General features: G+C 42.8%; 1 protein-coding gene across 1 annotated transcript in view; it reads right to left on the bottom strand.

Annotated features, from left to right (window-relative positions):
- CXCL16 (C-X-C motif chemokine ligand 16) overlaps window positions 1–12,483 on the bottom strand; it is a 24,414-nt gene extending 11,931 nt beyond the window's left edge. The window contains exon 1 of the mRNA XM_001504756.7: window positions 12,310–12,483. The gene's annotated coding sequence lies outside the window, so the exon portion shown is untranslated. The remainder of the gene's footprint in view (window positions 1–12,309) is intronic.

Genomic DNA, 12,483 nt, shown 5'->3' with positions numbered 1-12,483 from the left:
TAACCCTCAACCCATGGGGAGAGCAGAGGGACTGGAGATCGAGTTAATCACCAAGATTCAATCAGTCGTGCCTACATACTGGAACCTCCATAAAAATCCCAGCCACCAGGGTTCAGAGAGCTTCTGGGTTGGTGAATACACTGAGCTACTGAGGATGGTGCACCTGGAGGGAGCATGGAAGTTCCACCCCACCCTGCCACCCCCATACCTTGCCCTATGCCTCTCTTCCATTTGGCTATTCCTGAGTTGTATCCTTTATAATAAACAGTAGTGGTTAGTAAACTGTTTTCCTGAGTTTTGTGAGCCGTTTTAGTAAATTATCAAACCTGAGGAGGGGTCATGGAAACCCTTGATTTATAGTCATGGTCAGAAGTACAGGAGGCCCAGGACTTGTGATTGGCATCTGAAGTGGGGACAGACTTGTGGGATTAAGCTCACTCTGGGTATTTAGTATCAGAATTAATTGAATTGCAGGACACTCAGTTGGAGAATTGGTGGGTGTGGGGGGAAAAAACCCACAAATTTGGTACAGAAGTGCTGGTAGTATAAACAGCTAATAGTTGGTGTCAGAAGTGAGATTTGCTAGACTGGCCCTGGCTCACAGAAATATGTGGTTTGGGAAGAGAAAGAATGAAAGGGTAGCAGGTGAGAAACCTTTGATTCCGGGTGGCCATGTGGTCACCCATGGTATGGAACAGCAGCTGTGCGGCAATCAGTTACTAAAGGTAAAAGTTACCAGGGGAATTTAGAATTGGATCAAACCCCCAGGGAGTTGGTTCACTGGATGTATAAGGAAATGCAAACTAATAAGAAAAATGTGAAACACATAATCTCTTGGTTATTATCTGTAATATTAAAATGAAATTTTAAAAGAGTTCTGGTTGGACTTTGATGCTAGACTAAGCTCAAATTTTGGGCAGTTTAAGCTTCGGCCACTAGCCTCAAAGCTGTTTACAAAGTGAAAAATTGAGGCCAGCCCCATGGCCAAGCGGTTAAGTTCATGCGTTCCGCTTCAGCGGCCGAGGGTTTCGCTGGTTCAGATCCTGGGGGCGGACATGGCACCACTCATCCCGCCACGCTGAGGCGGCATCCCACATGCCACAACCAGAGGGACCTACAACTAGAATATACAACTATGTACTGGGGGGCTTTGGGGAAAAGAAGAAGAAAAAAGAAAAAAAGAATATTGGCAACAGATGTTAGCTCAGGTGCTAATCTTTAAAAAAAAAAACTGAAAAGTTATGTAGGTACAACAGAAAGTCTCAAAAGCATCTGGTCACCAAGAAGGTAGTCAACATGAGGGGAGGGCAAAACCAAGAAACTACTGAAACCAGGGGGTGTAGAGTGTGAAGGAGTTCATTTTGCAGATTGGTATCATCAGCTTCCTGAAGACCCTTTACTAAAATGGATTGTGAGAGTGACTAATTTAGGGGTAATATCTTTGGTTTTGAATGCTGCAGGGTGAAAAAACATGCTTGGGTTGATACAGGACCCACAGCTCCCTATTAAACAATCACAGATGGCTGTACACAATCCAGACACACAGAAGGTTATTCCTGCGGAATAATCCAGAAGCTATCTAGGGGCCCAGTAAGAGTCACTTCATTAGCATAAACTCAGGTATGGTTGAAAGGGGCTTATGATCACTAACAAGAGCTGCTCCTCTTACCCCTATCATGCAGGAGATGCCAAGGGTTTTAGAAACACTTGTGCCAGGAACCTGGGACAGAGACCAAATACATATTTCTTATATCACAATATCACACACGCCAGCTTTTTTCCAGACTGTTTTAAAGCGCCCCCCAGACATCAGTCATCTCACTTATATGCATCTGTAACTAATAACGGGTTTTTTAAAAATGTAACCACCATGCCATTATCATACCCAATAAAATTAACAATTATTCTTTAATATCTTATAATACTCAGTTCATATTCAAATTTCTTCAATTATCTCAAAGATGCCTCTTACAGTTGGTTTGTTCTAATCAAGAAATAAATCAGATCTACACATGGCTTTTGGTTGTTACGTGTGCCATGTTTCTTTTATTCTATAACAGACCCCCCTCCCTTTTCTTTCTTTTTTATTTTCATGCCACTGATTCAATGAGAAACTGAATCATTTGTCCTGTCGAATGTTCTTCACGTCTGGATCTGGCCGCTTACTTCCTCAGGGTGTTTTTTAATTTGCTCATCTATCTCCTCTAGTTCCTGAAAACTGGTAGTTAGACCTAGATGGCAAGGCCCTTTTAATGCGGTCCCCGCCAGCCTCCGCAGGCTGATCTCATGCCACTTCCTGCCCCTTCTCTACCCTGCAGCCAGCTGCTTCTAAATGAAAACATCACACTCTCTCACTGTGGAACTTCCCTGCTTTCTTGCTCAACACATTCCTTTCCAACCTAAACATCACTTCCTTAGGGAGGGAGGACTTCCTGGACCCCCAGATGAAGATAAGCCCTCATATCGCCCTGGACATCCCCTACAGCCATAAAAGAGAAGCCTAGGTCCCTGGTAGGTTACGGGGAAATAGAACTTTGCATGACTCCCTTGGCTGGAAAATAACCCTTCCTTAAATTCCTGCCATCCACTGGATAAAAATATGAAAGGATATGGTTACCTCCGAGCCATAGGATTACTAAGGATTTGTTTATTGATTTTGTTTAGCTATATTGCTCATTTTTCTTCCATGAATACATAGTACTTTTGTAATAAAAATGTTTAATTTATAAATTTCTCTCTTTAATAATTTAATAAATACTGATTGAATGCACACAGGCTTTATGTTAGAGATGCAATGGGGAAAAAAGACAGGTAGTGGTCCCTGCCTCCAGGAAGCTTCCAGGCTGTGGCAGGGGTCAGTAAACTATGGCCTCTGGCCAAATCCAGCCCACCGCCGGTTTTGTATGGTCTGCAAGCTAAGAAATCAAAAGAAGATGACTATTTCATGATGTAAAAATCATATGAAATTCAAATTGCAGTGTTCATAAATTTATACTGAAATAGACTGACAACTATTTCTTTATGTATTGTCTGTGGCTACCTTCGTGATACAAACAGGAGGGTTTGAGCACTACTGACAGAAAGCATACTGCCTGCAGAGTCTGAAATATTTACTAACAGGCTCTTCATGGAAAAAGTTTGCTGACCCCTGGTCTAGGGCCAGGTTTTCAAAATGTGGACTTCTGTGATTTTGTGATTTTGTGTGGCTTGTAAAGTCCATTTAGAGGCCCTCAAATAGCATTCTTTTTTAATGAAATAGAACAGAATCAAAATATTAGGCGTATCACATGTAGTAAGAGTAAATATTGTGTGAAACAATTGTTTTGCTTCTATATACAACATACGCATGTATGTGCTGCATCATGATATAAAGTGTATTTCTTACGGTAGACGATGGTCAAAACATCTGGAGGCCACTGGCTTAGAGGGAGGCCTGAAAGAAACAGAGGAGTAACAGGAAAATTATAGTACAATGGGATTGGTGTGATGATGACAGAGTTAGAGACTCTTAGAGACAAAGAGGAGGCATTTAAGACACCCTCAGGGTGTCAGGGAAGGCTTCCTGGAAGAAATGACATTTAAGCAGTGACTTGAAGGACAAGTAGGAGTTAGCCAGGAAAAGAAGACTGACAGCATGTACAGAGGCCCTGGGGCAAACGGAAGCAAAGCCCTGAGAGAAATTACAAGAAGTTCAACATAGTGGGAGTTTAGGATGAGATGAGGCTCCCTTACCCCCTCACTCTCCATCACATTACTCTTTTATTTTCTTTGAGCACTTATCACAGTTATTTGATTGGCCCATCATTTATGTATGTTTATTACCCCTGCTCCTCCAACACATACGAAAAAGTAAAATCCACAAAAGGGGAGACCTTGTCGGCCTTGTTTATAACTATGCCCTAGCACAGTGCCTAGGGTGTCATAGCCACTCAGCATTTCCTAAGGGAACTGTAGAAAGATGTTCCTGCTATACTAGGGGGGAAAATGGACTCTGGGAGGGTAATACCTGAGAAGACAGACCAGTTTGGAAGTTCTGGTAATAATACAGGCAAGAGCTGATGGTGCCTTAATGTTGGAGAGAAACAGGGAGATCCCGGGCTCGTGAGGAGGTAAAAATAACAGGTGGTGATCAAATGAATAGATGTTAGGGCAAGGGGAGGGCTGGCTGAAGGGATGAAGGATGACCTCTGGTTCCTAGTTAGGGCAACTAGATAGAAGAACGGCCATCTGCTCGCAGTGGGGACACAAGAAGAAGAGGAGTGAAGTTAGACTAGTTGGAAGAGGATGAGAGAAAAGGTAATAAATTCAGAGTGGGACTTGTGAAGTTGGAGATGCTTGTGGGACCTCCTAGTGGAGATTCTGGCAGGCAGCGGATATGTGAGATGGAACTCACACAACTAGGAGAGTGGATGAGAGCCCTAGAGAGAAGGAGAAGAGGCCTTAACAGAATCCTGGTGAAGGCCAAAATGTAAGGCTGGTCAGAGCAAGGAGAGGCAGAGTTCCAAGGGCAGCAGGGAACCCAGGAGAGCTCAGAAACAAAGAACACGTGCTCAGCTGTGTCAGGGGCTGCTTACATCAGGTAAGATGAGAGTGAAGAAGAGTCCCCTGGACTTAGCAACAAGGACACAGAGTACGGTAGCCCCCCCCGATCCATGGGGATACGTTCCAAGACCCCCAGTGGATGCCTGAAACCACAGATAGCATCGAACCCTATGCATACTATGTTTTTTCCTATACATACACAGCTATGATAAAGTTTAATTTATAAATCAGGCACAGTAAGAGATTAACAACAACTAACAATAAAATACAACCATTATAAAACAATATGCTGTAATAAAACTTATTGTAGATCTTAGCAACCTCAGCATGTGATTTTTTTTCTTTCCTTATTAAACGGAGACTTTTCACCTTTTCACTTAAAGGAAACACTTTGTGGCTTCTCTTTGGCATATCTGAATTGCCAGAACCACTGCTCTTGTGCTTTGTGGCCACTATTAATTAAAGTAAGGGTGACTGGAACACAAGCACTGCGACGATGGCCACTAAGTGACTACCGGGCGGGTAATGACTACTGCATGGATACGCTGGGCAAAGGGATGATTCAGGTCCCGAGTGGGACAGAGCAAGGTGGCGTGAGATTTCATCATGCTACTCACTATGGCACTTGATTTAAAACTTATGAATTGTCTATTTCTGAAATTTTCCATTTAATATTTTGGATCGTGATTGACAGCAGGTAACTGAAACCGTGGAAAGCGAAACCACGGATAAGAGGGGGACAACTGTATTCAATAGAGTGGTGGTGGCAGACTGGAGAGGGCAGATAAGTGAGAGGGAGGTGAATTGGGGGGCAAGAATCGGACAACTTAGAAAATACAGAAAACACTAAAAAGAAAATTCCAGTGGTCTTCAATTCCAACACCCAGAAATAACTACCATCACCATTTTGGTATGTTTAGTTTTTTTGAGCAGAATGCACATATTTTTACAAACTTTTATCATACTGTACATAATGTTAACTAGCTTTCTTTTTTTTAATATAACAATGCTATGAATAGTTTTTCACGTCATTAGACAGTCTCTATTCATGGATGGCTGTACACTAGCTACTTTATGAATGTAACATACCCTGGCCCACTTTTGGACATTTAAGCAGCTTCTAATTTTTCTCTATTATAAATGAAGAAAGAAGCAGAAAGTGACCCAGCTTGAAACCAAACTGGGACCCAAGATAGTGTGGGCCTCCCTGGCAGCTGGGGAGTTGATTTACCTGAGATGCTTTGCGTGGCATTTTTGGCCAAGGAAGGAGGAAGACAGTTTGCAGGTTCTTGGGTAGAAGCATGGGGTGAGGAAGGCAACATGATTCTGTGTGGCGTGTGAGTCCCAACCCCTACGGCCTTATGGACTAAGATCTGACGTCTACAAGAGAGGAACCATAGGCAGAGGCCAAAGGACCCATGGGGCACAAAGAGCACAGCACAGCACCTGGATCTCAGGAAACAAAGTCACACACAGAAAGGGCTCCTCCTACTTCTCAGTGGACACAGTGTGGCTTTGGGGGGCACTGAGAACTCCAAAGAACCCAAAAGACTGGCTGTGGTACATGGATAACTGGCAGGTTTGGAAGCTGTCACTTTCACATTGGGAGCATTACACAGTTGAGACAAGAGCCAGCAAGTTACAGGTTGTTATTATTATTATTATTATTATTATTATTTTATTATTATTATTTTGGTGAGGAAGCTTGGCCTTGAGCTAACATCTGTTGCCAATGTTCTTCTTTTTGCCTGAGGAAGATTGTCCCTGAGCTAACATCTGTGCCAGTCTTCCTCTATTTTGTATGTGGGATGCTGCCACAGCATGGTTTGATGAGTGGTGTGTACGTCCATGCTGGGGATCCAAACCCAGAAACCCTGAGCCACTGAAGCAGAGCACGTGAACTTAACCACCACGCCACTGGGCCAGCCTAGAGGTTGTTATTATTAATGGCCTCAGTTAGTACCCACCTGCTAGTGAGGTCATGGGTTTTTTAAGTTTCCAAGTGTTTAGAGATTTTCCCATTATCTTTCGTCATTGATTTCTAGTTTCTGTCTGTTGTGGTCAGAGAACATGCTCTGTAAGATTTCACTTCTCTTCAATGTGCTGAGGTCGGTTTTATGGCCCAGGATACGGTCTATCTCGGTACATGTTTCACGAGTGCTTGAAAAGAATGTGTATTCTGCTGTTGTTGGGTGGAGTCATCTACAAGAATCGATTACATCCTGTTGGTTGATGGTGTTGAGTTCTTTTATATCCTTGCTGATTTTCTGCCTAATTGTTCAATCAGTTACTGAAAGGTAGGCCATGGGTTATGGATTTAGAGAAACCTGGTTTGAACCCAAGCATATGCAGATCCAGAACCCTGGAGAAACTCTTCTGAGAGCCACACTCTGTTGGCCTAGGATGGAAAGCGCAAAGAGCAAATATTCATATAACGCTTACTCTGTGCCAGACTATGTTCTAAGCACTTTATATCAATTTGATCCTCACGACAAACCTGCAAGTCAGTATTATTATTTTCCCCCATTTTACAGATGAGGAAACTGAGGCAATGGGAGGTTAAGTAACTTAACCAAGGTCAAGAGGGGTAGCCTGGAAACAAACCTAGGCAATCTGGCTCCAGAATATGCGCTTTTAACCTCTATACTACTGCTTCCTGGAAAACGACACAATTTCCCAGGACAGATACGAAAGGCTTGCCATGAAAGTCATTTTTCCCTTGATGATTGGCCATACAAAGAATCAGAAACACTCTGTCAAGTTTTCTTTGAAATACATGGAAGGATTTAAGGAAGGCCGCAGAGATAGATCCACGAGCTCCTGGTAAGACCACTACTCCCCCATCTGAATACTGCCCATCTCACCACGCCAGCGGGAGATGGAATGGAATATGACGAAATCCACAGCTTAGGAATGAAAATGAACATGGTGCCACTCACCACTTGCAGCTGTTGAACAGGAAAATTTGGCAAGTCTGACTTGAGACGGGCCTCAAGTACAAAATGCAAACTGGATTTTGAAGATTTAGTATGAAGGAAGGAATGTAAACTGTCTCATTAATAACTTTTTATGTTGATTACATGTTGAAAAGACATTTTGAATATATTTGGTTAAATAAAATATATTATTAAAATTTTTTTATAAAACAAGATTTAGGGATCAGATAGCCTGAGTTTGAATCCGAGCCTCCCACTTACTAGTTTCCTGACCTTGAGCAGGTTACCCAGCCTCTCTGTGCCTGTTTTCCCACCTGCAAAATGGGGATAGTAACGGGATTGTCGTGAGGATGAAGGAAAGTGACAAATGTAAGTGCTTAGGAGAGTTCTCAGCACGGTAAGTATTCAATAGATGTTATATGTTGTTGTTATTATTATTGCAAACTGCCTAAGAGACCCATTCTAAGACAGAGATGACAACTAAAACTAACATCCTACCTTTCACAAAGAGATACCATGCCTTACACCTCTGTTCATTGTAGGCACCATGCTAGAAGTTCACACTTGCCAGGGCATCCACTGTCACCTTGACTTAGCCCCGAATGACTCTGTCCATCTGCTCTTGGGTTCAATGTCTACCCCTCCCACACCCTGCCCCAAATCCTTTCACTGGACCTTCGGGAACTTAAGGTTGACAAAATTCCCCCAATCGTCAACCTCTTCTCTCAGTTTTCCCTTTGCCTTCTTGCTCTCATAGAAACTTGGCTCTCCTCCAAAGCCACTGCTCCCTCGCAACCTTTTGAAGAGGGAGGTGTTTTTTCTCCCACATTCCACATACTCTGAGGTGAGGCAACTCCCTGTTGTTGCTTCTAAAAAATTTCAAAACCCCAGCCTCTTTGAAGCACACAACAACAGACTATATATCACCCATTACCCCTCCTTGTTACAGGCATCTTCCAACATCTGCCAACTTCTCTGAGGACTTAAGCATTTGGCTGACATTTACTTTTTCACCATTAATCATGTCTTCATCCTTGTAGACTAAGATATCTACCTAGACAGTCCACCCAACACCCCAATCTCTCAGTTCCCTTGTCCTCTGCACTCTAATCTCCTCCACCCCACCTCAGCCACACACTCCAAAGGCCAAACCCTAGAACCCTGCCATTATCAGTAACTGCACCACTTCCAATCTCCTGATTTCAAACATCCCTCCACTCTCCATCTTTCCAGTCCCCTTTCTGATCCCCTCAGTTCAACAATCCTTCAACCCTTTGGGCTCTTTAGTCCATTGACCAGTCCACATCTTCACTGTCCATTACCCTCTTCAAGCCTTCACATCTCACCTCACCCAGTTTAGATCTGATTATCCATTACTATAATCATTCCTTTGTGTACATCTCAACTCTCTTGTCCTTCTTCCTCCATCTTATTTGCAAAACTGCAAGCATGACTTTTTTTTTTTTTTTTTTTTTTGAGGAAGACTGGCCCTAATTTAACATCTGTGCCCATCTTCTTCCATTTTCTGTGCAGGACACCTGCCACAGCACGGTTTGATGAGCAGTGCTAGGTCCATGCCCGGGATCCAAACCCCGAGCCACCAAAGCAGAGTGCACGAACTTAGCCACTACGCCACCCGGCTGGCCCTGCAAGCATGATTAAACCAAGCTCCACCAACAATGAGACTTTCCCTGAGCTGCTGAGCACGGCTAAAGATAAACGACTGTGCTGACAGGTCTCACTTTGGATTTGTAATGATGAATCATAAGTAGGCTCTTGGCACTGCCCAACAATCCTATGGTTTTTCCTACTCAATTCTTTCCGCTGCTCTCTGAAATAATACTTCATACCCCTCTCTCCTCAAGTGGCCATCAACACCCTGCCATCCTCGGCTAGTGATCTTAATTCTTATTTTACAGAGAAAAGAGAAGCAGCCTGAAAAGAACTTCCTCATCTTTCTACCAGTGCTTCTTATGATATCTACACCCTGCAAATTCCTTTTTTCTAGTTGTTTTTTGGTCTGTCATGTTGAATGCATTCCCCAAATGTCTGGTCATCCTTTCTTCTCCATTTCACATCCCCACTAGTCCAATGAAAGCACCCTGTTGGAGATAATCTTGCCAAATCCAATGGTGAGTACTCACCTTCTTAGGAGCATTTAACAGAGTTGTCACTCCCTTCTTGAAACATTGTCTTGGCCTCCAGGACATCACACTCTCCTGGTTCTCCTCCCACCTTGCCAGGGGATCCTTTTGCTGGCTTCTCCTCCTCTTACCAGTCTCTCCATCCTCTACCCTCTTTTCTCTGACTACGCTCACTCTCCCACTCCTGCCCCACACAACTAACTGTCTTCCCTGTGCTGCTTCATGTTTATAAATGGTACCACCCATCCCATCACTGGGTCTAAATCTTAGGGTTCATCCATGCGTGCAACCCCTCAGCCAGTCCAATGGCTCTATCTTCAAACTCTCTCCCAAATCTGGTCACTCTTCATCACCTCCACCTTTACCACACTGGTCCAGGCTACCACCATCCCTCACCCGGGCTAACTGCAATAACCTCCTCACTGTCTCCCTACTTCCGTCTTGCCCTTCTACAGTCTGTTCTCCTCATAACAAAGGGTAACAGTAAAACCTGAATCAGATCACAAAGCCCCTGCTCCAAACTCTCCAGGGGCTTCCCCATGACCCCTGTGACAGCACTCAGACTCTGACCATGACCAACACGGGTTAGGGCCCTACATCACCCCTCCAGCTCTTCCCTCACTCACCAAACTCCAGCCACTCAGCCATTCTTTGCCTTGCCTACAGCAGGCCACAGTCATTTCCTCAGGGCCTTGCTCTTGCCTTCACTGGAACACCCTTCCTCCCAAACCTTCCTTCCTTCCTGAGTGCACTGCCTCAGAGAGCCCTTCCCTGACCTCCCCAACTAAAACAGCCCTCAGTACCTCTTAGACTATCTCCTTCACTTGTTTTGTTTTTCTTCATAACACTTATCGCTACCTAAAGTTGTGTATTTATTCATTTACTTGTTTATTGTCTGCTTCTCCCAACTGAATCCCCAGCACATCGAACAATGCCTGGTATGAAGTAAGTACTCAATAAATCTTTGTTGTACGAAAGAAAAAAAGGGAGAGAGAGAAGAAAGAGAGAAATAACAAGCAGGTGAGCAAAAAGCCTCAGAAAACTGATTCTGGATAAAGCCAGCTAAATCATCAGCTCTTCCCCTCCGCATATGTCATCAAGCATGTTGATCACACAGCACAGGAACTTCAAGCACGAGAACTGAGTCTGACAGGCCTGAGTGCAAGTCCCAGCTTGACTACTTTCAGCTGTGCAGTCTCCGGCAAGTTACTTAATTTCTCTGGGCCGCATACACTCATTCAGCAAACATTTACTGAGTGCCTACTTTACAACAGGGGCGCTGTGCCATGTCTGTTGTGAAGATTATATAAGACAGTGTATGATGAGTCTCTGGCACCAAGCCTAGCTAATCATAATACTCAGTCGTCTGGTATTATCTATGCCCATTCTTCAAGTTTTGCCACGAGACATTCTGTCTGTTTATAATCATCTGTGTTTGCAATTTGGATTGTCTCATTGATCAAATCATTATTTAGGACTGTTTTGGGGTTATTAAGAGGTTGGGTTTTGTTACTTAAACATTTGTAGATTTCTGGTTTATTGCATTGTGGCTGGAGAACGTGACCAGTACAATTTCAGGTTTGGGGAATTTGGTATTTCTTTCAGAGCCTAATATTTTATCAATATTTGTAAATGTTTCATTGGCAGTGAAAAAGGTGTGTTCTCCATTTATGAGATACAGAGTTCAATAAATAACATTTGAAATGCTCCAGGATGGAGACACTACGTTCACCGCTGATTCCTCGTCTCCAGCAAAGGACCTGGCACACGTCATAGACATTCTATAAATATTTGTTGAATGAGCGGCTAATTAATCAATCAACCTTATTATCATCTAGATTCTCGATACCTTTGTACCTTTGTATATTTTTTTCTTATTTCACCTGCCAAAGACTGGTGAGTTGTTACAATTTCCCACCACTCTTACATTTCTGACTGTTTCCCAATGTATTTCTGACTATTTTGGCTTTATATATTTCAATACAATATGATTCAGTGCCTGAGAGTTTATGGCTGTTATACAATCATTATAAATATACTCTCTATCAATATAAAATGACTATTTAACAAAACACTATACTATATGATCTCATTTTATTATGCATTTATTATTTTGAATTGGCAACACAATAATAAAATTCAAAAGGTACAAAAGTATCTTTTCACAAAAGCGGAAAGTAATTTCCCTTCCTCTCATCTCCCGTCACCCCGTTCCCCCGACCCTGAGGCAACCAGTTAACAGAATTTTTCTGACTAGCTCAATTTGAAAACATTACTTTTTTTCACAGAGGAGTCTAAAATATCTGCGTGAATTGTTTTGAGCCATATATGTGGCAGAGTCATTTTACGCTTTCTGTTGTTTACGCTCCCTTGATGCTTTGTCTTGTGCTATGTGGGTTAAGTCTTCTTTCTTTTTATCTTCTCTGGTGCTTTGGAAGGCATATACCCCATTTGTTATTTCTCTAATGTTTCCATTTAACATTTTCAAAAGTATTCTTAACCTGTATTTCTTGACTTGGAGTCAAGAGTAAAATACCACGCTATGAGTCTGCCCAATTAAATCAAGAATGTGAGCATATCCCTTTCCTCCCCTCCTCAGAGGATGTTGATGAAATTAGGGGTTTACAGACATAGATTGTTATTATTGTTCTAGTCTGGCCTTATGGTTGTAAGGAAGATTTACCCACCTGTTATGGGCTCAACTTTGGCTCCTGGAAATTCATAGGTTGATGTCCTAATCCCCAGTAGCTCAAAATGTGACTCTATTTGAAAATAGAGTCTTTAAATAAGTTAAAGGGTGGTCGTCACATGGGCCCTAATCCAAAATGACCGATGTCCTTATAAAAAGAGGAAATTTGGAC

The sequence above is a fragment of the Equus caballus genome, chromosome 11, assembly GCF_041296265.1.
Source record: "Equus caballus isolate H_3958 breed thoroughbred chromosome 11, TB-T2T, whole genome shotgun sequence".
NCBI classification, from domain to species: Eukaryota; Metazoa; Chordata; class Mammalia; order Perissodactyla; family Equidae; genus Equus; species Equus caballus.
Note: the sequence above shows the minus strand (reverse complement) of the source record. Positions and strands in the feature narration are given on the sequence as shown.